Genomic DNA, 23,913 nt, shown 5'->3' with positions numbered 1-23,913 from the left:
TATATTAAAAAAAAAGCAACTATTTTAAAATGTGTTTTCTTTTTTAGGGATAAAATGTGACAGAACAGCAATGGTGGCAGCCACTACCAGCACTACTAGTATGTTGGGAGTGCATGAGAAGCCTACAAGAGAAGGATCCTGTCTTGAGAGGAACCTCATGATCAACCCAATTCCTGATCTCTAGAAGCATGAGGCAGTGACACAGGTTGAAATGGATTTTTCAGGACAGAAAACTAAACTAAGCTCCCTCTACAACTGGGGCATGGTGCCTGCAGTACAACCTCCCTCTTCACTACCAGATTACTTTACTGTCAGCTGAATGCTGTGAAGTCCTGTAGCTCAAGCAGCAATGCACCATATTGAGTCTTGAAACTTTGACTTAAGGTGTTTTACGGAAGGAGTGGTAAATGTATCTGGTATTGTAAGAGTTTTGCTTTTTTTCCTTTTCCGGTAATTTCAAATAGTTTGTGAAGACCACAGGAAAAAAAAATCAACAGAAAACCAAAGTCTAAACATATATAAAAGGTGAGACTGTGGCCCTAAATACTTTTGATTAAGGCATTCAAAAGACATTTGTGAAACAAATGCAGCTTGTTTAATGCTTCTACTAAGAATTCAGTCAAATGAAAGAAGTTAAATACATTAATTACAACCTAATCATTCATTATAGTTTTATTGTGCTGAATGAACCACGTACCAAATGTTAGATAAAGGTTAAGAGTTATGAGAGGTCACTGGAATACCCACAAGGGAAGCATTAACGCATGACAATGGATTATCTCAATCCTCAGCTAATCAACCACTCCATGTTCTAACTGAATCTATTGTATTTAGAATCATGTAAAATTAGCAGTGGACAGTGTAGAATAATTACTTGAACAAGCAAATAACAAACACAATAATACTAAGAACCCTCACATTTCCCCAAAGCAGGAAATCAGCATGTTGGTAAATTTATTTAAACTCCATTACATGAACTGAGTAAGTTGCCCAAAATATTTCCAGTGTCTCAGAATATCTGCTGAAGATTCTAAAGTTTCCCAAAAGTCAAATAAATCCTCTCTTGTCTCCCATCAGAAGGAGAAATGAAAAGATTTCTCTCACTGTAGGGCTATATATAGAGTCATTATTCTGTATTTAGAACATTCTGTTTTCAGCTAGATCTTACTTGCTCTAGGCTGTCAGTCATCTTTAGATCTCCTGCCTGCAATAGCAATAGGTTACATCATATGCTGTTGATTACAGGTCATAACAACCCCAAATTTATGACTGTCATGAGTACAATATCTCTACTCTTTCCATTTGTCTGGTTGAGAAGTCAATTGCTTTTCTCTACCCTGCTGTTACTTGGAAGAATAAAGATATTCATGAGTGAATGAGTTATGAATATGTTGGCCTTTTACTATTTCACTGCTAAAAATTGAAGAAAGACTACAGTTGCTTTGAGTAAAAACTAAGAGATTGATCCAGAGCCCTTTGAAGTCAATAAAAGTTCTCATGAGATCAGTAAACTGAAGAAGTCAGTCCACGTATCCAAGTCTCATACTTGCTGTCTCATACTTGACTGCAGTCTATTGGACGCATAATTTTGGGAGGAAATTCTGACAATAGCTGGTAGCTGCTACTGGAAAATTATAAATCACACATAAGATCATGGTTTTGACAGCAATAACTATCACAAGGTCTCAAGCAGAGCATTAAAGAGAAACATATTTTAAAAGTCTCTTCCACAAACAAAAATGCTGTCACTTTGCAAACCAAGAGACAAATTTTACCTCAAAAAGCTCTAGGAAGTGCTGATATACCCTGAGTCTCACAATGAAACAAAGCTAACTCTGACCAAACTGAACTCTGACCAAACTGGTACGTTGTTGTAGTGCTCTGCAAAGACCACGGTTCAGGTCTCAGAGGACTTTCTGCCTGAGCAAGTACCAGCCTCTGGAGGGCTGAACAGCACTGCCATGCCACTGTGAGGATGTGTACTGATCCAGCAACTTGGAGATGTTGCACAGTGCTTTAAAATATTTGTAGAAATATCCATCTGAGTACACACGGACTCCTGAAACACACATGTGCGGAAATTAGAAGTTGGAAGGATAATGACAAAGTGCAAGCTCACACCAGGCACCTAAGTGGCCTGATCACCAAAAGTTTTGAAAAATAGCTCAAAAGACCCCTTTGGTAACAAACACATGCAGCAATAAAATCCTTGGCTTTTTCTAATACTGCAAACTCTGAATGCTGTGAATGTTATTTTTCAGCAAGTAATTCCCTAATCTATAAAAAATTTTCCAACCACAGATTGGAAATATGCTAACAAAGGTATTCTGAATGTAAGTAACAATTTCAAGTTTCTACAAATAAAGTAAATCTTTCAGTAATATTTAATTTGAATTGCACACACTTAAAAGCATTCCAGTTTACAGTTCTTTCTTACTCTTTTTCCTTTATTCACATGTCTAAAATGCAATTGAGACTCATAGATAGCTAAGTGATAAATACCTGTTGTGTTGTAGACATCATCTGATTTTAGTTTAAAATTCAATTTTTATATTTCCTCAGAAAACAAGAGGATATCAGAGGAAATGCTTGTTGCTTTTAATAGCTCTTAACACTTACAGAAGTTTTTAACTTTGCATTGTTTATTTTTTTTAATAATATTCTCAGGAGTTGGAAATGAACTTAAGATATCAAGAAAAAAATATCTTTGTAGAAAACACAGCTCATAACCTTTTGAAATCAGATTCTTGCCATGTAAGCATTTCCAACTGTGAACAGAGATTATCACTATCTGATTACTGGTGCATGAAAAAACGCTAGTATTTCACTCAAGAATCCACCTGCAATGTATGCCCTCAAAAAAAACCTCCCCTGGAGAGCATTCAAGTGAGAGTTGTTCACAGTAAAAGAACCATTACAGATGATCTGTCTTTAATTTTTAAAAGAATTTGAGTATGCATTCGTTTCATTTTTTTTTAAATCACTCATTTTAAAAAAGGTCTACATTAATGCCATCAAGATTATCAAGTGAACACATGCAGTCTTTAGTTAGACATTAAAAAGCACCAAACATTGAAATTATTGAAGTGAGTTGAAGAATACATTACCATACACATGCACAAATTATATTTTCACTAGCACCTGAAAATTTTTCATTTAAAAAAAATTTTTAACATGAGTTTCAATTAAAAAAAAAAATCCATATATTTCTGATCCTTTAGCTTTTTTCATGAGAGAAATATTAAAAGTTGCTGCTGAATGGAGAGACCTGTGCTGCAGCAACCACTATATTAGCTATTCCTGTCACTGGCATACTTCAGTAATATATTAAAACAGAATTATTTGCCATTAGAATTACATCATGTGCTCAGCTATTATTGCAAATAATGAAGCTAGCCTCCTGCTTCCAGATTTTCATACTGGAATTCGTAATTCCAAAAAGAGTGGAGGATTTCAAATATTCAGTGTTAGCTAGAAATGAGAGCTGCTGGTTTTGTTGCTGCTTTTGGAAGTTTAAATTTTATGTTTTGTGTTAAATACATTAAAGCAGACAACACGTGGAAATTTTCCTTCTGAAACAATATGAAGCTTCCAGTGATTATATTGTGAGATTTGTCCTGTAAATTGTAAGTATTCTACATTGCATTTCACCACTCCCAAAAAAATCAGCCACATCTCCACTGTTTTCTGCTTATCAAAACATCCAAAGGAATAAGAGATGACAGTCTGAGTCCTTAAACTCAACCACAGTAAAACAGATCTATTATAATTATTTCAAATAGATGCTATACCCCTTGTATTTTTTCACCCTTTTTACATTCAGAATAATTGAAAATCCTGTAAAACTCCTCCACACATTTCTTCAAAAGGATGTCTCACACAGAATGTACTTGGAGGTAATCAGCATATAAAATACTATATTTCTTTCATACATAACAATTTGCATACATCAAACCAGAGTAGTTGATATTTTTTATGTATAACTAAAACCACTGAATGACAGTGTTAGATAGAAGAATGAAATTTCTTGATACCAATAACCCACGAAAACCTTACAAATGTGCTGGCATGCAAAAGTTCAGAAAGGAATACAGTCTAATGATTCAGGCCTCTGATAGGTGCAGTAATAACCTAAAATTAAGGCTAGATTCTAGACTATCAATGGCACTCAAGCATAACAGACATCCAACAATCCCACAGCTTTGTAAGGAAAATGTGTTTGAGAATGACACAGGTATTCAAATGCCAAGAACTGTAAGCCAGGAAAAGAGAAGTCCTCTATCTTAAAACACGACCTGTAACTTTACATAAACAGAAATAACAATAAAGGAATAAACTGTAAGGGACCTTCTCTTCACCAATAAAATGGGTGTCTGAGATAGGCCTCAGAACAGGAAAGGCAACAGCTTACAGTCTTTGAAACAATGTAAACTGACCAAGATCCAGTTTCACCCAATCAAATTCTTTTATTCATTAATCACAAGTGCCTAATCTCATTCTGAAGAAAACCTTAAAAAAGGTCAATTGCATCCCAAAATTCTTAATTAATCCCATAAATTGCATCAAGCAGCTAAAATATCTAATTTGCACATGACTATCTTCATTTGAAAACAAATTTCTGGTATGCAGGATGAACCAACCCACAGGGACTCAAGAAAGGGCTTTCCTTAAAAACTGTAGAAAAATCTTATGCATATACTTTTGATAATCCTACTAGACACTTAATCTGGTCAGCATCTGAAAGTATCTAGATTGAAGGATGAGTAACAAATAACTTTAGCCATATTTTTTCATAGTGAAAACCAAAATCCACACCATTTCCAAGAGATTTAAAAGCTATGGTTAGCAGTGGCATCTGAGCTAAACTAGTAGTACATGCTAGCAAGAAGGAAAGAGCTCTGCAGACAGATAGAGTCCTCACTGATCTGATAAAGATATCTTTGAGAGAAAAATGCTCATCTACTAGTAGGAAAATCGCTGAAATCCAGAGGTTGTTGGTGCCGCACCAAAGTTGTCTTCATTGAACCAGATGTAGAAAAAAAGCATGAAATTTTTGTCATAAAGCTCAGCACATATGAGCATGAATTGATTATCTCAAACATGTGAACTAAAACTGAAATGCATTCCCCTCTAGTTCTAGTTTGTGCAATATATTCAGTAGACACTTGACAAAAAACTTTAAACATGGCCTTACTGAACATATACAGTTCACACTGGGAAACTGAGTAGCAATCCTATAAGGATTTTTCATCAACCCTTAATGAGTTAGGCATAAGGTAAAAGAAGGGGTTTTGTTGGTTCTTTCTTTGGGGTGGAGGGGAGGAGGGAGGTGGTGGTTGTGGGTTTTTCCCTATTTCTTACAGCAGAACAGTCCAGAATTAACAGTCACATTTTCTCAGCTTCTTCAGTTTGTATCAGCCAAATCCTAAAAATAATAAGCCTGACATCCAGCCACTGAACAACTGATCTCATTGTCCAGAGTAGTTACCTGGACTATTGAGGAACTTCTACATTTTTTCAATGCTTTCTTGAGAAAGAAAACTGAAGCTAAGCTAAAAAATGCAATAAAAAAAAAAAAAAAAAAAAAAAAAAAAGCCAGTTTTTGGGAATAGCTTGAAAGACTGTATCAGTTGGTAAGCAGATCAAGAAATTCTTTGGATATTGCTGTTTGCCACCACAAAAGCCAAAATCATCAAAGATAACATTGTACTCCCTGTTGTGGTACCTCAGCTTCTAATGAATTTAGCCATCTGATTATGCAGCATCATTTCTCAAAGTACAACCTTCTGAATGTGGCATTTCTGGGAACAGCACCAAAATATGACAGCAATCACTGTGTGTGTTGTTAATGCCTGTGGCTAGATTTTGTATTTTGGAATACCTTGAGGCATTGGGTAATGTGGATATCAGGCAATTCTTGTGATGATTTACAAAGTCATAGTACATCTAAATGTACCATGGCAATTACTGTTTGATAAATGATGTAGTCTTAGGAAGAGAGGACATCCTTCCTTCCAAAGGATCCATTATGAAATAATAGAAGTTATAAAGGGATACAAAGTCACCTAGTACTTACAAACAGCATACAAAAAAGCACTTGCTCCATTTTGATGAATACAGTAGAACATAAAGTAAATTAAGGGATTTTGTTGTAAAACATCACTATATAGTTCAAAAATGTATTTACTGGTACACTATTTCTTTACCAAAAGCAAGGTAAAGACAAACAAAAATACCCTTAGAATTCTCTATAGTCTTCCTTTTTGAGAAAAAGAGAGTATCCAGGCAAAAGCCTAAGTTATGCCTACGTGATCCTAATTTTTATATCTCTGATGTTAAGTTTAAGTGATCCAATACAAATTTTTCATTCATGAATGCTGTTAAATCATGTTTTGCCTTGAGTAAATTAGTATCTCAACCTCAGTAATGTCAAGGGTCTGCAATTCACAGTCCTGCAAGCTATCATCTAAGCCACTGAAGCAGTGTTTTCCTGAGCCCTCCATAACATCATTTTTCTTTTTCCCTTCATGTTCTCATACTTTAGGCCTTGTGTTGTTATTATGACAGCCCTGCAACTGCAAATCCCAATAGTGTTGTATGGTAGGTACTTGTGGGAAAAACCATCACTACAGTCAGAGTGGTCCCTCTTTTGTCCACCCTCCAGCTTCAGCTTTCCTTACCTTTTGTTTTGTAGACTTACTTTACAGTAAGTCTACATATGCAGTGCATAGACACCCAACACTTGAACATAAAATTACCATACTTCAATCAAAACAAACACCCTTTGTGTAACAATACATATGAAAATCTAGAATGAAAATTCTTTACTATTTTTCCGGGCTGAAACCCTACATGGGGTTGTTGTGACTGAAGCGCAGGATGCAGAACTTCATCTTACTGCACCTCACGCAGTTGGCCTTGCCCCATACATGGTCCTGCTGTCCAGATCCTTTTGCAGAGCCTTCCTACATAGCCTCCAGCAGATCAAAACCCCCACACAACCTGCTGTCCTCTGCAAAATTCTGAGAATGCACTTGATCATTGATAAAGATATGAAATGGGGCTGGTCCCAACACTGAGCCCTCGGGAACACCCCGTGTGGCCAGCTGACAGCTCAGTGTAACTCCATCCACCACCACTCTCTGGACCCAGTCATTCGGCCATTTTAAAATCCAGCCAAAAGTGCACCTGGCCAAGACATGGGCTGCCAGTTTCTCTGGGAGAATGTTGGGGGAGACGGTGTCAAAGGCTTTACTGAAATCCAGGCAGACAACAGCATTTCCTTCATCCACTAGGCAGGTAACTTGGTCATCAAAGAAGACCACATTTGTCAGGACTTACATTTCTTAAACCCATGCTGGCTGTGCCTGATCCCCTGGTTGTTCTGTACATGCCGTATCATGGCATTCCATGAACTTACTCCTTTCAAAATCAGGATGCATAAGCAAGAGTGATTCTTAGCACGACTTCCGTAAGATGCAGGTCAGAGAACCCAGAAGCGTTTCCCAGTCTGAGTGCTGGAGCTATATTCTGATTCTGTATTTGGGCTACATGCAAGTCTTCACCTTCTCCTCTCCTTCCCTAAAGTGGCCATTTTATGTATTTCTGAAGTAAGATTGAGCAGTATTGCAGGTTATCAATCTAGATATCTGAAATCCATTTTTCCTTATGCAGTACATTACCCAAATAAAATCTAAACAAAGAAAGAAAAAAGAAACAAAAATATATCAAAACTTCATTCCTTTGTTTCTTTTCTCCCTTCCCCAAACTATTCTCAAGATATTTGAAAGACTAGACAACATGTAACAATCTAGCAAAATCTATATTCTTCATCCATTTTTTTTTGGTGGAATATTTTCTTTGGTTTTGCAAATAAAGGCGATATATTGTTCTAGAAAGTTGAATTCCTCAGGCATATTTTTATTAATCTTCTCTAGAAAACTATTTCTAGTCTGAGATATCTTCTTATAGAAAATTCAGTGCTTATTTATTCATAGAAAGTTTGTACTATAAATAATCAGTCCTAGTACATGTCAGAGCGAAAAAAGAAATTGGTGTAAAGTAATAAAAAATGTTGTGATTAAGTTTTTTCAATCTATTTTCTCCCATCTGTACCTGGAACTTCTGCCTGTCTAAATATAAAATCTGAGTACATACTAAAAATTAGTGTGGATTAAGAACTAAAACTCTGATAAAACATACTCTTCCTGTTTAACAAGAATCATCTAAATGGGACAAATAAATTTAAAAGATAAATTTATCTCTAAAAACCACTTAACTTCTAAGCCTATTCAGTAAAATGTGCATCATGTTCATTTCCACCACTTCCTGTCATTCACCTCTATCCTCATCTTAGCTTTTCAGAGTCACAATGTCAAGAAGGTTAATGCAGTTACATGAATTTGTGATGGACCATTTCACTCAGATTCGCTAAGGCAAACACATATAACTGGCTGGTAAACAATTTACTCCACAAAGAACAAGTCCTTCTTAGCTGAAAAGAGTCCTCTTCCAAATCAATACATTAAATGATGGGATATTAGCTGCAAAAAGAGGGGGAAATCCTGGAACCGGACTATCCTTTTTTAAACACCAAATACTTCCAGACACTCAGATATTAGGCACAGTGTCATTGAAGGCAACAGTATAAACCAATGCAAAAACAGTGTTAATGAGATCTTAGTCATGCTTGCAATCTTTTAACTATACAGTTCACAGCAAGCAAAGAAAAATTGCTGTTGTATGCAATATGTCCATTTATATAAATAGGGGAAGGTTGCTTGTTAAGAACATGAAAGGCTAGCACTCTTCAACCTCTGAAGAAAAATTGCTTTCTTCTGTCTGCTTTATTTCTTAGCAAATTTTGAGCTAAGGAAAGTATATAAATTCTATTTTAAAATGTGAACAGAAAAAAAGTTTTGTAACTATGGAATATAACTAGATGTAAAATAATGGTAAAGCAGCACCTGCATGGTCTTTTTGAACTATTACATTAATATCTTTAAGTGATGTACATGAGTAGGACGAAGGCACATTTTACTCTAATGTTCTTTCCTTCACCCCCATGTACCAGTGACAGAACCATTAAAACCCACAGTTTGTTAAGCCTGCCTTTATATAATCCCAGGTAAATTTCTTCACGTTCTTCATGCACTTTGCTGCAAAACTAAACGACAAAAAAAAAAAAAAAAACACCAACCAACCAACCAACCAACCAAAAAAAAAAAAAAAAACAAAACCAAACCAACAGCAACAAAAAAAAACCCCTAAAAACGAACAAACCCACCCCAACCTCCCGCAAAAAACCTCAAAAAACAATCCAACACTCCAAAAATCCAAGTATTTGACATGAAGCAAAAAAGATGACTTTTCATGATTCTTTGGACAAACAGCTTAAACAAAAAAACCATACAAGCAAACATTCCTAACTAAAAATATATTCAGTGATTATACCAATACCTACTTTATATAAATACTTTATTAGGACAAAAAATATTAAAATATTATTCAGAAAAAAACAGACTCAATTTCAAAGTGTACAATTTGGTTTTCTACAGAGGGATGATGATATTAATACTTGTACTTTTACCTTTACCAGTAAGGTCAAGGTACATTGTACCCCCTCAAATTAAATCAAACCCTCATGTTCTGAAGCATCAGCTCCTGTTGTAAATCCAACTTGATTTATATCCTGCTGGTTTAATTTCTCCAGAACACAGTATGTGAACTGCCACTCCTCCTACTACTATACATTCTATGCTCTTGTGTGTCTACTACCCCTGTGTGCCATCATGTTCTTTTTCTGTGGAAGTTGATCATGTTAACCTTCCTTTAAAACCGGTCATCTGTCTGCAACTCTGCTTGTTAACAGACTGACTAGGATGAGCCTCTTGAGGCAGAAATAGGCAAGAGAAGGAAAAAAACCCCAACATGCTGGGGATGATGAGTAAGAGAGGGAGGGGTTAGGTCATTTAGGAAGCATCCTCATCTTTCACAGAGAAAGTAAGAACTGGAATATGCAATCTCCTCATCTTAGACATGAATATGCTTAATGCTTAGCTTTCAGGCCTTAAGAGCTAGAAGTGGTGTTACAAGTGCTATCACTGCTGTTAAGAAACCCATTAATTGTCTCCCAAAATGGAACTCCCATTTCTCCATCATCTTTATTGATGTCTCAGGCTCCAAACAATATCTTCTCCTATATACACATTTTGTTTCCCCTTGAATAAACTAGCTCTAACTGGTTTCAGGAAGCAATGAAGTATTAAGCCTCACCAAATGACCATTCTCCAGGGGCAAACAGAAAATGAAATCTACCACAGAAGGATGCTTCTGTGAAGTGTTATTATCCAGTGATCATTTCCTTATATACAAAATGCAAAGCTTATTTAGCTTTCCAATCTTATGTATTTAGTAGCTAAGAGAATTCAACACACTGGCACTGTAACAACTGCTCCCATTTCCTGTCCTTTCTACAGCATTGCTAATGTGGCTTCTACATAGCTAATGTAATTTTCATTGCCAGAACAAGAAATCCTTCACAAAAAGACACTCAAACTCAGCATAAGAGAACTGCTAATGCAAAACACCCAAGATTTAATGGAGTTTCCACTGTATTGGTCATCATATTGACCAGTATTACACCTTTATTATGTCATGAGTGGAAAACATTTCACAGGCTCTGGGAAAGCAAATTAAAAAGTTACAGAAAAAGAAAAACAAACAAAAACAACTAAAACTTGCAGAAAAAGAAGAAAGAGAAAATAAAATATTCTAACTACATGCTCTAATTTCAGTTTTCTCAAGCTACAACTTTTATAGACAAGACAGATTTGGACAAGAGGAAAATTCACTAGCACATCTTATTTCCAAAGCTAACAGGAAAAAGAAAATACAGATTGAAAGTTACAAGGATAAATATGTATTTGCTACTCTACAGCATAAGAGATGGTCAGCTAACTCTTCTAGAGAGGAACCTTTGCTCTGCTTCAATGCCTCTCTATGACCATAACAACTTTGTGTAAGAGTAATGGCACATGCTAACTACACCATTAATCCCCTGTGTTTCAGTAACATCACACCCCTGTACCAGATCAGGGCAGATAAATCAGTGTAGCATGCCTTTCACAGTACAACAGTATAAAAAGCTTACTGGCTCTTCTAATTGACTTTTTGTTTTTTTTAAATAAGTGCCAGGTGGCCTGCATTCTATATTCCTAATGTGAGGTATTCAAAACATCTCTATGTAAAGATGACATCAAACCAATAGAAACAAGAAGCATTTGTCTTCAAAAACTGTAATTCACACTTAACTACAAGATCTTGACAAAAAGAAAGACATAATAAATGTAGGATTAAACAAAGCAATGTATTTTCTTAATAAGTGTTGGACTCTTTAGATTTAAGCAGTAAGTCCACCTGCATTGCAACTTTTGTACCTGAACTAAATGAAATATTATCACAATGAGCATGAAATTAACATGCTAGCTCTTATCCAGCTCCATGACTAATTTCCAGTTATGCCAACTGCTATTATTTAATCTGTAAAAACCACTGGATCTACATCATCTGTCCCCAAATTCACCACCTGCACATTTGAAAACTACACACACTGAACATTTCTAATTCAGGAAGCAGACCTACTGCTGGCTGTGTTAATACAAATTCACAGCCTCAGGCACCACAGCTCATCTGTCCAGCTGTGTATAATTTGCAGGAAGTTCTACTTCCCCTCATGCCATTGTGTACCGAGAACTTATATTTGCTTTCATGTAGATCATATAAAATGCAGGAGGCAGACATAATACAAATTACATTATTGGTAGAGATATATTTGGATTGGGAAACTATAGAATACCAATCAGTGACCACGTGTCTGACTGAGAAGAAACACTGATTGATGAATGCTTCCCTGAAGAGCTGCATTGGACCTTCTGCACTAAAGCTTGGGTGAAGAGTACATTTCACACAGCACCAACTCACTAGCTACTTCCTCTAGTCGTTGCTATAATTTTCCATTATTTGCCTAAGACATCCCATGAAACCGAGATACATTTCTACCAATTAAAAAATGTCAGAGATTTTTTGCAATGGCAGATGTACCAAAGATTTACATGGGCCTCACCTCTTCTTACATATCCAGGAGAGGATTTTTGCCCCCTTTTTTGTCACAAATCACCTATAAAATGATACTGAAATCTATGATCCAAAAACATTGCAACAATAATCCAGGAGAATTATTTGCCAGTGTTAAAATGCTAGTTTGGAGAGTTGGCAAGAACTTGAGCACCACCACAACTAATGAGATAACTGAATTGAAAGGTGAACAGACTGGATGTGAATACTCCATCTAACACACGCCCAGTTCCTTTGACAAGCAAATACAAGAAACTTCAGAAAGAAATCACAGATGGAACCAAGTCTGTATAACCATTTGTCTTTATAAACACAGTCACCAATAAAACATGAGTTGAGAAAACATGGTCCTGTATCATCTAGCATACTCTTTTAATGTGCATAATCATCCATGCTTATAACAAGCTCTTCAAGGAAGGGAAGACGCATTATTTTTCATAGCCTATGCTTTCTTTTATTTTTCAAACTAAGGTTTGAAGGCAACTTCATTAGCAGAAGTTCATGGAAAGTTGTGAGAAAAATTTTAAGCATTATATATGATATTGCCAGCTCTATGGAAATACTCCATACCATTTTATTCAATTACTACTTTCTTTCAAATCTGACCAAAAGCCTCTTGAACTTAACAGGTAACTTTACACTGAATCCAACAGACCTCATTGCATGACACTAATCTGTCAATGGTCCATTTATCTTGGTCCTGCGGCACAGGTCTTTTAATGTTAATGGTTTATGCTATGTCCAGTAAGAAAATGAGTAAAAATGTACTGTACATAAGAGAGCATATGTCTTATATGGTGTTCTGCAAAAAGAATATATTAATTTTGTTTATTTGAAAAGATATGTCTGGAAGACACAATAGATCAGAAAAGGTAGAATCATATATCAAAGAATAAACATATTTGTTATACAATTTCAAGGTAATTTGTTCTGTATATGAACAAGTACTAAGAAGAGGTATTTCATGGATGAGTAGTATATAAGTGATAAATTATATATATGTTGGAGTAAAGTAAGTAAAGAAATAAAGAGAAAGGCTGGAGGGAAGAAAACGTTTATTTTCAGAGAAAGAATTCTTAGTTGTATAATTAAACTACTGATAAATGTTGAGTAAACCCCTGTTCTTTTTAACTGCAGAGTTCTTTGTATTGTCTGCAAAAAACTTTATTTAAGAGGAGAAAAACTGGCATGGCTACTTCCAAGCATAAGATTTATGCAAAACATAAGTCTAAAATCAGTACCATAAAAATCAGTACAAAACAAAGATATATGAATAAACAACAGAAATCTGTTTTGCTTCAAAATACATGTATTCCAAAAGAGGCTATCAGCTTTGTTCTGGTTTTATAACATTTGGATGGATACGAAGTAAGGCTTTTCTATATCAGAAGTCAAAATGTGATGCATAATGTAGTAATTGTTTATTGGAATAGAACAAATAGATATTTGGAGGTAATTTCTGCAAAATTTGTTTTGGAGCAAAAGTATGTACCAAGCGGGAGATTTACTGAAGTCTGTTCATTTACTTTCTACCAGAGTTTAAAACTGTAGAAGAAACCCAGTTACAGAAAATATAACTAATTTATTTGAGCCCTCTCCATGCTATTTCTCTAAACAGATTTTTGAAAGACTTGTTGGCATTGAACTGCATATCTTCTCCCTAAGGGTCCAAAGTGATGTTAACACTTCAAGAAGCTTGATCACTAACCCAGCTATGTCTGACAACAATATCACGAGATCACCACATGATGGCACTGACTAATATCACCGGTCAGTCCTGGAAAGACCATTAACCTGACAGCAACCCTACTACAGAGCTTGAAAATCTCTTCCTTCTGGGCCTGTACTGGGACTGCAGCCCACACAGACACTACAGTAACAGCAATTTTCAAAATAATCAAGCCATTAGACCACTTCAATTAACACTTTGGGTCAGAAATCCTATTCATGATTGTCCTCTTTCATTCCTGGCTGTCCTAGACCTCTCCTAATTGGCAATGACTACCTCCAGCTGGAGGACAAAGGAAAAGTCTTCCCCCTGAACTGTCTGAACAGAGAAGCAGTGGTCTATCTCGTTTTGAACGCTGCATTCAACAGATGCAAATCTGAAAAATACTGCTAGATGGAAGTTTGCTACCATCAAATCATGACAGCATTATTTCATGTGTCATCTTTTATGGTGAAACATTGAAGGGGCTTAGTCTTAATGATCTGTGTAACTAAATCTCAAAAGTATTTCTAATTAATTTCAAAATAAATTCATACACAAGTAAATACAAATTTCTACTTATATTCATACTATATATGAAATTGTAACAGTAACTGCAGAGTCAGTAAGAGTACCTCAGCCTCCCCATCAATTTGCAAATCTTAGTTAGCACATAAATAACAGAAGATAGACAAGAAGCATGGAAAATCTTAACCCTCCACTGAAGCTCGCCAGTGGTACACACTTACTGAAATACATCCTATGACAATGAGTGGTGTGTGGGCTCAGCGCAGAAGACAGCTGAAAGAATCATACATTGTGACATCAGTGACTACAATTTATTTTTAGATTATTACAGTACAAATCTGAGCATTCCTAGCAAGGGATTGTTCCAGCATGTGGTAATGCATTCGGTTTGAATTAGCTGTGACACTGGTAAAGCCCCACTGCAGATCTCACAGGATAAGCCAGTGTTCCACAGGGGCTGCTTCTATTCAAACTCTCGTATCAGCTATGCATGCAAGCCACAAAGTAACCCTGTTTCATATACAGCTTATTTTTAATGTCAAAATTCATTCCCATTTGTTTACATGGGGGGATGAGCTTAAAGAGGGATGAGCTGCTGGAAATGTTTCCAGAATAGCCTTCAACTTTTTAAATTCAACCACTGCCGACACTCTGTAAATTATATCTTTCAGTTTTCTATTCTCTACCCTTATATCCAAGTTGAGAAAAGTTTATTACCATCAGGTCTTATCTCATTGCTAAAATTTCTCCAAGAGTATTCCCAATAAAACTTGTTACTTGCTCTTCCTTCACTAGACAGAAAAGTGCTTTTTCTCATTGGCGTTTGGGGGTTTTTTATTGGTGCTTTTTTATTTTTCCTTCAAATCCAATCTGGGGACTAGTAAAACAAATACAATGAGAAGTGGAGAACTATTAAAAGGTGACACATTCGAGTACATAACCCTGTCAGATGTGAGGATCAAAATGGCTCACAGCATAAATGCTTTACAAACATTTATTGAGAGTACCTGAGTTGAACTGTGACAGAGGATAGCTGCAGCTGGACATGAGATATCTACATTGATTTTTGGAGCTTTTGTTTACGTTTTATTAGATTTTTATTACTGTAAAGACTCCCAGCCTTGTAATTCTGTGCACAAAACTAACCAATTTACTCATGCAGAAGAGATCTTGAATCCTGATGACAAGTCTTCAAGCAACAGAATGACTAAATTATATGCTGGTTATAGCACGGTGCTTATTCCTGTCCTACCCAGGTGGAGCTGTTCTTTACACTATGTGATTCAGCCATCAAATAACAGTGTGCGTGCTTGAAAGGCCAAGAGGAGGCTGTATTGAGAACCTGTCAAAAACAAACGTGCAAACCTCTATGTAGCAATCAGTGAGTGCTGCTTGAATCAATCTTTTCTTAAAAAATAAAAAAAAAGGCCAAACAGATCCTTGTTTCTATATAATATTTTTAATACAAAGCTTCAGTTAAATAGGTTTTCTTTCTGCCTCTTGCCTTCATCTCTGCATGGCAGGTCTTCAGCTGAAGGATGCTATTAGGATTGACATTTTTATCAAATGTAAACATTTTCAGGTGAATGATCCGCCCAAGAACATGGGATTAGCTAAAGATAAAGTATTTGGAAGATTACAAAAGATACAGGCTAGCACAGCATCTCCAGTAAACCTCCCAGTTTTATCACTTGTCCTAATTTAATCCAGTTGGCCTGTTCCATTCCTGCTATGAGGCTTGCTTTTGTTTGCTCGCATTGTGATGACTTTAAAAGAAATGACACTGATCACTCTGCTTTGCTGATCAAGAAAAAAAACATTGGGAATTTTTGAATTTACAGTCTACATTGATACAGCGCCGCATTTTAAAACAATAGTGGGTGAGTAATCACTCCCTCCAGAAATGCAGAAGGAGAATGTATTTTCTTATCTATATGAATGTATTCCAGTAGAGATCAAAACTGAGGGCTATTACATTCAATGAAAAATTAAAAAAAAAAAAAAATTCAAATTAGCTCTGAATTAGCTTGCATCTCAAGAGGAACAAGCTAATTCAGAGCTAATTTGAATTTGGTTTTTTTAATTTTTCATTGAATATAAGACCAAGATGTTTCGGATGTCAAAGTGAATTTCAGTTTTAGTATTTGGTACAGCTTAATAGGTTGCACTTGCACACCACCCACCAAAAAAAATTGGATCTATACAATACACTGGCATATGAATAGAAAAGAGAGAAGGGGTAATAATAGCAGTATTTATATACAAAAGACTAATAATTTCATGATTATAAATATCATGTCAAAATTAAATTTCTTTTTCTATTATTCTGAGAAAATTACATGCCACCATAGGCATTGCTGTTTTGAGTAACCAGAAACTGCGTGACATATTTTAATGGTTCTCAAACCTTAATGATTCATTGGAATATGATTCATAAGACAATGCATGCAATCCTCTACTCAGCAATATAAGCAAAAAATACTTGGAATTTCCTGCCTTAATGCATATCCATATAAAGGCTACCTATACAGAAGCCTACACAGATATTAATAGATAGGATATAAAGTAAGTAAAATGAAAACAAAATGCAGAGTTCATTTGATGTATTAAACCGGTTCACTTTTACAATGCAAAGCAGTGTTCTTAGCTAGGAATTGAAATTAGTTGAAATAATTGCTCCTTAAGGTGACAAATAGTTTATTTCTTTAGTGCTGAGGATTTATATATCTAATACAAATTTTTTTCCACATGATATGGGGAAAAAATATTACCCTTTAATACACGAGATCTGCATTAGCAGATGTATTTATGTTTTAGGAAGAGAAGAACAGCAGGGATTTCCATTTTGGTGTAACTGTAAATTCCTCCAATTAAGCTCTGAATTCTAATCTCCTAAACACATGCATGTATGTCCTTAACGTTATTAATTTAAAACCAAACTGGGATTTTATCAGTGCTTGCTTTCACAACTGATCAAACATCAGGCTAAAGGGATGTTTTCAAGGGTGGTTTTGGGGGGTATATTTTGGGTTTTGGTGGCGGCGTTGCTTTCTCCCCCAGTACCAAACATCCGAACTCGGCCGTGCGTTTCGGCCATCCCCACGGCGGGCAGCAGCCCCCGGCGGCTGCAGACGGACACGGGGCACGGGCACCCCGACCCGCGGCTCAGGTGCCGCCGGTCGCTGCGGGCTGCGGGCCGGGCGCGGGCGGTGCCTCCCTCAGGGGGTTCCGGGCCCGCCCCGGCCCCAGGAGCGCCCCCAGGCCCGGGCCCGGCGCGCGCGGGACGGCCCCGCGGCGGGGCGCGCGGCGCTGCGGCGCGGGGGGCGGCGGGCGCGCGGCTGCAAGGGCCCGCACCGCCACCTGGCGGCCGCGCCCCGCCTCTGCCGCCACGGCCCCCGCAAACTTCTCTGCCCCCCGCCCACGCCGCGCGCCCGAACCGGCCAAGTTTCCCGGCCGCGACGCCATCTATTCTTAGCCCCGCTCCGGGCACGACGGCGGGACACCCGCCTCGATCCGCGCCCGCTGCCCGCGTCCCGCACCCTTCCGCAGCGGCTGCGCGGGACGCGCCCTGCCCGCCCCGACCCTGCGCGCCCGCGAGATGCGTGCGGGGGCGGGCGGGCGGAGCGGCGGCCGCTCGGGCCCCGTCCGTCAGGGCGGCTGCGGCGGGGCCGCCCCCGCTGCCCGGGGCGGTGCGGGGCTGCCGGCGGCCTCTCCCGCGGGGAAGGGGCAAAGCGCGGCGGCCGCGGAGGCGCCTCGCGCCGCCAGCCCCCGCCTCGCCCGCCCCCGCCCCAGCTTTGCGGAGAAGCCGATTTACTGCCGAGCTGGGGAGGAGTGTGCGTGTAGGGGGGGTGAGCGGTGGCGGTGCTTGTCTCTTTTTTTTCTCCTTTTCTTTCCCCCCCGCCCCCCCGCCACCGGTCCGCGCACGCTGGCTCTCCCCAGTGCCAGTCCCCGCTCCATCACGTGCGGAAGCCCATGCCCATCACAAAAGCGGGCATTTTACCCGTGCCCGGAAGGGAAATAAAGAAAGAAAAAGAAGAGAGGGAAGAGAGGAGAAGGAGAAAAGAAATCGGGGGGGGGGGGGGGGGGGGGAATGGGGGGAAGGGGGAAGAAAGGCAACCCACCACGGAATAGCTTAAGCGAAAGCGGGTGAACCGCTTAATCCCAGAAGATCCAAGATTTCCTCTGAGCAGCCGCCTCCCTTGTCCCCCCCGCGCGTCCCCGTCCCTGTCCCTTTTTGCTTTTTCCTGGCTGTGGTGGTGGCAAGGAAAGTGGTTAGCCAAAACCCTACGTGTTGGTTTTGTGTTTCCTGAAAACCACAGGCACAGAGCATGAGGTACCGCTCCTGCCCCTCTTCGCGCTTGCAAGAAACTGTGGCTTCGCTCTTTCTTTCTCTGCCTGTACTGCAGATATTTTTCCCTCCTCTCCTCCACACTCTTCTGTTTATTTCCCTGTAAAGCAAAGCTACTTTGTAAACATCTCACACAGAACCTCAGAGCCTTTCCAAATAGCTGATTGCAGCAAAATGCCTCCAAACAAATTATGGTGCAAGGGAGATATAAGGGACGAGACCGAAGTGGGTAAAAAAGAAATAAATTTGCATAAATATGCATATGTGACAAGAAGATCGCGTATGATGGTGGAAATGTCAAAAAGAAAGTATCGCTTTATCATGATGGGAAAAGTAAAAGCACAGACGACTGCAGCAAACTGCTCGCCCTTTGCCAGAGTACCAACTGCAACACCTCTCCCTCTCTTCCCCCACCCTCGCCGAGAAAAAAAAAAAAAAGGGGGGGGGAACAGAAAAAAACATAGGAAAAAAAAAATGAACACTCAAAACTGCAAATCCGGTACTCCTACCTTAACACTGGGATAGCTGAAGAAGCATAGGGGTCTTTTTTACACAGCCAGAATCTTTCAGGAAATCCTCTCGGGCTATCATGCAGCCAGGATTATTCACATACGGTTCCTGCTCCCCTTTTTGGAATCCAAAGCGATTGGCTTCTCCAAAGGAATGCAACGACCACGAAAGGGGGGAAAAATTAAAAATAACAAGAAGAAAGACAACAACAGTGGATTTGAAGGAAACTCGTGTTCTCGGTTGTAAGCGACCTACATTCAGGCAGAAAATTCATTGCAATCAGTGCGAGAGGGAGAGTTGAGTCTGCAAGTAGGAGCTGTGATTGCCTATGCAGAAAGACCGAGCCGCGGAGAGACTGATCTGCAAGGCAAGGCGAGCTGGGAGAGAGAGGGAGATGGGGGGGGCAGAGAGGAGGGGGGGAGAGGTCCAGGCTGTACCAGGCGCTCTCCTCCCGCTATTGGACCAAACTGAATGAAATTCACAAAGCCGCCAGCCAATGGCTCCCCGCAGCCAGCCCAGCGCTACAGAAACCGCATCTCCATCCACAGCCCCCCGCGGAGGAGCGGCGCATCCCCGCGCGGAGCCGCGCCGGGCACCGCGGGCTGCACAGGTGGGCACCGCGCACACCGAGCGGGGAAGGTGTCCCCATCCCTGTGTGTGTGTGTGTGTGTGTGTTCGGGGGGATCACACAATTCACACTGCCGATCTCCCTGCTCCGTGGTCATGTACAGCAAGTGCAGTCTTTGTTAACCCTTTACAGTGGCAGTTTCTACAGTGCCAGCCTGTTGTTACCATACTCACCCACCTGCGTTTTCGTGGAGCTGACAGTATAATTGTACACCAAGCAATGAAGCATTTTGTTCCTGTTCCCCATGCCCCCAGAAAAAAAAAAAACAAAAAACAAAAAACAAAAAAAAAAAAACCAAAAACAAAACAGCAAAGCAGTCATTTGCCCTGTGCCCAATCATTTTAAACAGATTTCCCTTTTTTTTTTTTTTTTTCATAAGACCAGTTATTTGATGTTCATATTTTAGTTAGCTAGGCACTAAGCTAAGTGATGGTCAGGTGGGGGCCCTGTGGTTGTTGCCACATGCTACAACACAGGGTCTCTGGTTCATTTCTGCCATATTTTCCCAGGATGGTGCAGGGTGGTGTAGCAAATGTTCTTAGGCCTCCACAGGTACACCTTGTTTCACTCTACAGCATGTTCACTTAACCAGTTTAATAACAGCACTTGCACCATCCAGAGTGCAAGACCTCACATTAAGAACAGGTGAGCATTGCTTGATTTCACTGAGGACAGAGCAGAGAACAAAATAAGGAGGTCTTGAATATCTTGCCATCATTTGAAACAAAATCATATTCATACCTTTATGAGATTTCCTTCCACAAGAGTTGTATTAGATTTCATAAGCAGGGTTTTTGAGATTTTTCTATTCTGAAGAAAAAAAATCTGCAGCTCTTCTTTTCTAGAATCTTTGTTTCTGCCCCCATGTCAGATCCTCAGTAGAGAACAGATAGTGCATTGAATTCTCAAATCTAAATTGTCTGTGATATTTGGCTTATCAATCACTTCTATACTCTGCTGTTTCAAGTGGTAAAGGAATATATACCATCTGATCTAGCAGACAACTAGTAAGCCTGTTGTGTGTCTGTTCTTATATTTTGCTATATGGAATGAAGGATACTTCCTTAAGTGTCACTTAGGAATGTATGTTTTGGTTTTAAATGTTGTAAATCTAAATACAGGTGTAATTCACTCACTTAAAACGTTTTAAGAATTGCAATAGCCACTGTTAACTTATTTGTCAGTGAAGTAATTATATTTACATTACTTAATTTTATGTTTTGACTTACTTATATTAAGTCACTCTAGCAGCAGGTGTTCATGCAAGTGAATTTTACTGCTTTTGTTATTTTAATAATGTACCCACAATGTGCAACCAATCATATTTCTTGAATGAGTGAATATTTTGACACATTTAGAAAAGATGTCATCTTGCACTGCCATCTGTCCCAAATTTTGCAGGACAGTCTTTATTTTGATGAATATGTCACGCATTTTATAAGATTAATTTGGAGGATATTAAAGTGTGTGCTAGTTAATCTGAATAATGATCTTCCACCTGTGTTGTACTATGAGGAGGCAATTTGTTACAGGTTACCAAAGGATCATCTGTAATGTTTGCAATTAATATTTGCTACTATGACTTAAATATTGTAAAGCATGGCAATAAAACTAAACTTTCCATAGATTGTGCACAAATTTGTGATCAAAGTATATAAGTAAAAGGCATTTGGTCAGAACAGCAGAATGTACTTTTCTCCTCTTGCAACTTTCAAAAGCTAAATGTACAATTGGAATCTGTGGCTCATCTGCAGCAATTTTTAACTCCAAGCAGGAGTCCAGGAGCACTCATTCAGAGAGGAGAATTCCACTTGCTATACAACACCATCACTTCCTACAAGGTCACATTGTATTCCAGTATTAACCCAGCTTTACTTGTTTTGCTGGTTTTGTCGGGGAAAGAGTTAATTTGTTCATAGTACAGGGCTATGATTTAGTTTTGTGCTGGAAAAAATGTTGATAGCACAGGGATGTTTTAGTTATTGCTGAGCAGCACTTGCACAGCATCAAGGTCTTCTCTGCTCCTTATCCCACCCTGCCAGGGAGCAGGCTGGGGGTACACAAGGAGTTGAGAGAGGACAGAGCAATGTGCTGATCCCAACTCACCAGAGGGATTTCCCACATTGTATGGCATCATGCTCAGCAAATAAATTGGGGGGAAAGAAAAAGGAAGGGGAGGACATTAAGAGTGTTTGTCTTCCAAAGTCACCACTATGCGTGATGAAGCCTGGCTTTGCTGACTGAACACCTGCCTGCCCATGGGAAGTGGTGAGTGAATTGCTTGTTTTGCTTTGCTTGCATGTGCAGCTTTCCCTTTACCTATTAAACTGTCTTTACCTCAAGTCACGAGTTTCTCCCTTTCATCTTTATGATTCTCTCTCCCCATCCTGAGTGGGGAATGAGGGAATGGCTGTGTGGGGCTTAGCTGCCAAATAGAGAGGAGAGAGGAGGGGAGGGAAAGGGAGGTGTAGGGGGGCATCTCAATTTTGTTTCTTTGGTTTTTTTACTCATTCCAAACAATTCATATTAAAAATTAACTAAATGGAACTAAATATGGCTGGCAGCTCGTCACTAGTGGTGTTCCCCAGGGCTCATAATTTTGGCCACACATGTTTAATATCTTTATCAATTATTTGTATAATGGGATCGTATGCATCCTCAGTAAGTTTGTAGGTGACACCAAGTTAGGTGGGAATGTTGATCTGCTTAAGGGTAAGAAGGCTCTGCAGAGGCATCTGGACAAGATGGATGGATGGGCCAAGATCAGCTGTATGAGGTTCAATAAGGTAAAGTGCTGGGTCCTAGCCTTTGGTTATGACAGCTCCATGCACAGCTACTGCCTTGGGGAAGAGTGTATTGAGAATTGCTCAGAATACAGCCAGGAGTACTAGGGAATTGATTATCCCTCATACTGAGAACTGATCAGTTCACACCTTGAATCCTGTGTTCAGTTTTGGGTTGCTCACTTCAAAGAGGTCATTGAGGTGGTGGAGTGTGTCCACAGAAGGACAACGAAGCTGGTTAAGGGTCTAGAAAACATGTTCTATGAGGAGTGACTGAGGGAGTAGGGTTATTTAGTCTGGAGAAGAAGAAGGGCAGGGGAGACCTTCATTGCTCTCTACCTGAAACAAGATTGTAGTGGAGCGAGAGTTGGTCTCTTCTGCCATATCTCAAGTGAAAGGACAAGAAGAATGGTCTTAAGTTGTACCAGGGGAGGTTCAGATTAGATATTAGGGGGAAAAAATCACTGAAAGACTAGCTGGTCATTGGGAAAGTTGCCCAGGGTGGAGTCGCCGTCTCCAGAGGTATTTAAGAGGTGTTGAGATGTGGCACTTGGGGATGTGGTTTAGGCAGTGTAGTGGTGGTGCTAGTTCATGGTGGGCCTGGATAGCCCTGCAATTGGCTTGGTTGGTTAGAGATGAGTGATAATAATGCCAGGTTTGAGGTCTCAATCCCTGCACAGGCCATTCACCTGACAATAGGGTTTGATGATCCTTATGGGTCCCTTGCAGCTCAGAATGTTCTGTGGTTCTGTGAAGATGATCCTGAAGGTCTCTTTCAAAGCTGCTGGTTCTGTGTGTGAAAATACTAACCTAATGCAGGGCAAGAAGTTTCTACAATTGCATGAACAGAAATTGACTCCTTACCCCCTCTATTTCCTGCTTGGTCTTCTTACTCCAGTTTGCACTGTGTCAATTTATTTTTGTGCAAGGATGAGCCAGAATGGTCTTAATACACTTTATGCAGTTGTAATGTTATGTTTCACTAGCCTCATGGTGCAAAAGGCTTATCTTCAGTGGACCAGAATGAGCCCCATACTCAGGTCACTGGGTGAGTTCACTTCCTGGGTACAAGGGTGATAGCATGAAGCAGACATAGTCCTTTGTGAGACCCCAAGCAAATAAGAACTGCAAAAGAAATGAATGCCAAACTGCAGGACATAAAACAAATTGAAAGCAAATAGAATGAGTTCACCGTGTCCACCAAGTAAACAAGAAAAATCCAGAGATTAGTTTGAAACGAACACCAAGAAAATTAAGATTTGGGAAAAATAAT

General features: G+C 39.3%; 1 protein-coding gene across 2 annotated transcripts in view; it reads right to left on the bottom strand.

The window, feature by feature from the left end:
- NLGN4X (neuroligin 4 X-linked) overlaps positions 1–19,626 on the bottom strand; it is a 159,550-nt gene extending 139,924 nt beyond the window's left edge. The window contains exon 1 of one of the 2 annotated variants that reach the window (XM_064708857.1): positions 19,229–19,626. The gene's annotated coding sequence lies outside the window, so the exon portion shown is untranslated. The remainder of the gene's footprint in view (positions 1–19,228) is intronic. The other variant, XM_064708867.1, reaches the window with a different exon arrangement.
- Between the last annotated feature and the right edge of the window lie 4,287 nt (positions 19,627–23,913).

The sequence above is a fragment of the Zonotrichia leucophrys genome, chromosome 1 (assembly GCF_028769735.1).
Source record: "Zonotrichia leucophrys gambelii isolate GWCS_2022_RI chromosome 1, RI_Zleu_2.0, whole genome shotgun sequence".
Lineage (NCBI taxonomy): Eukaryota > Metazoa > Chordata > Aves > Passeriformes > Passerellidae > Zonotrichia > Zonotrichia leucophrys.
This window is presented reverse-complemented; position numbering and strand designations above follow the sequence as displayed.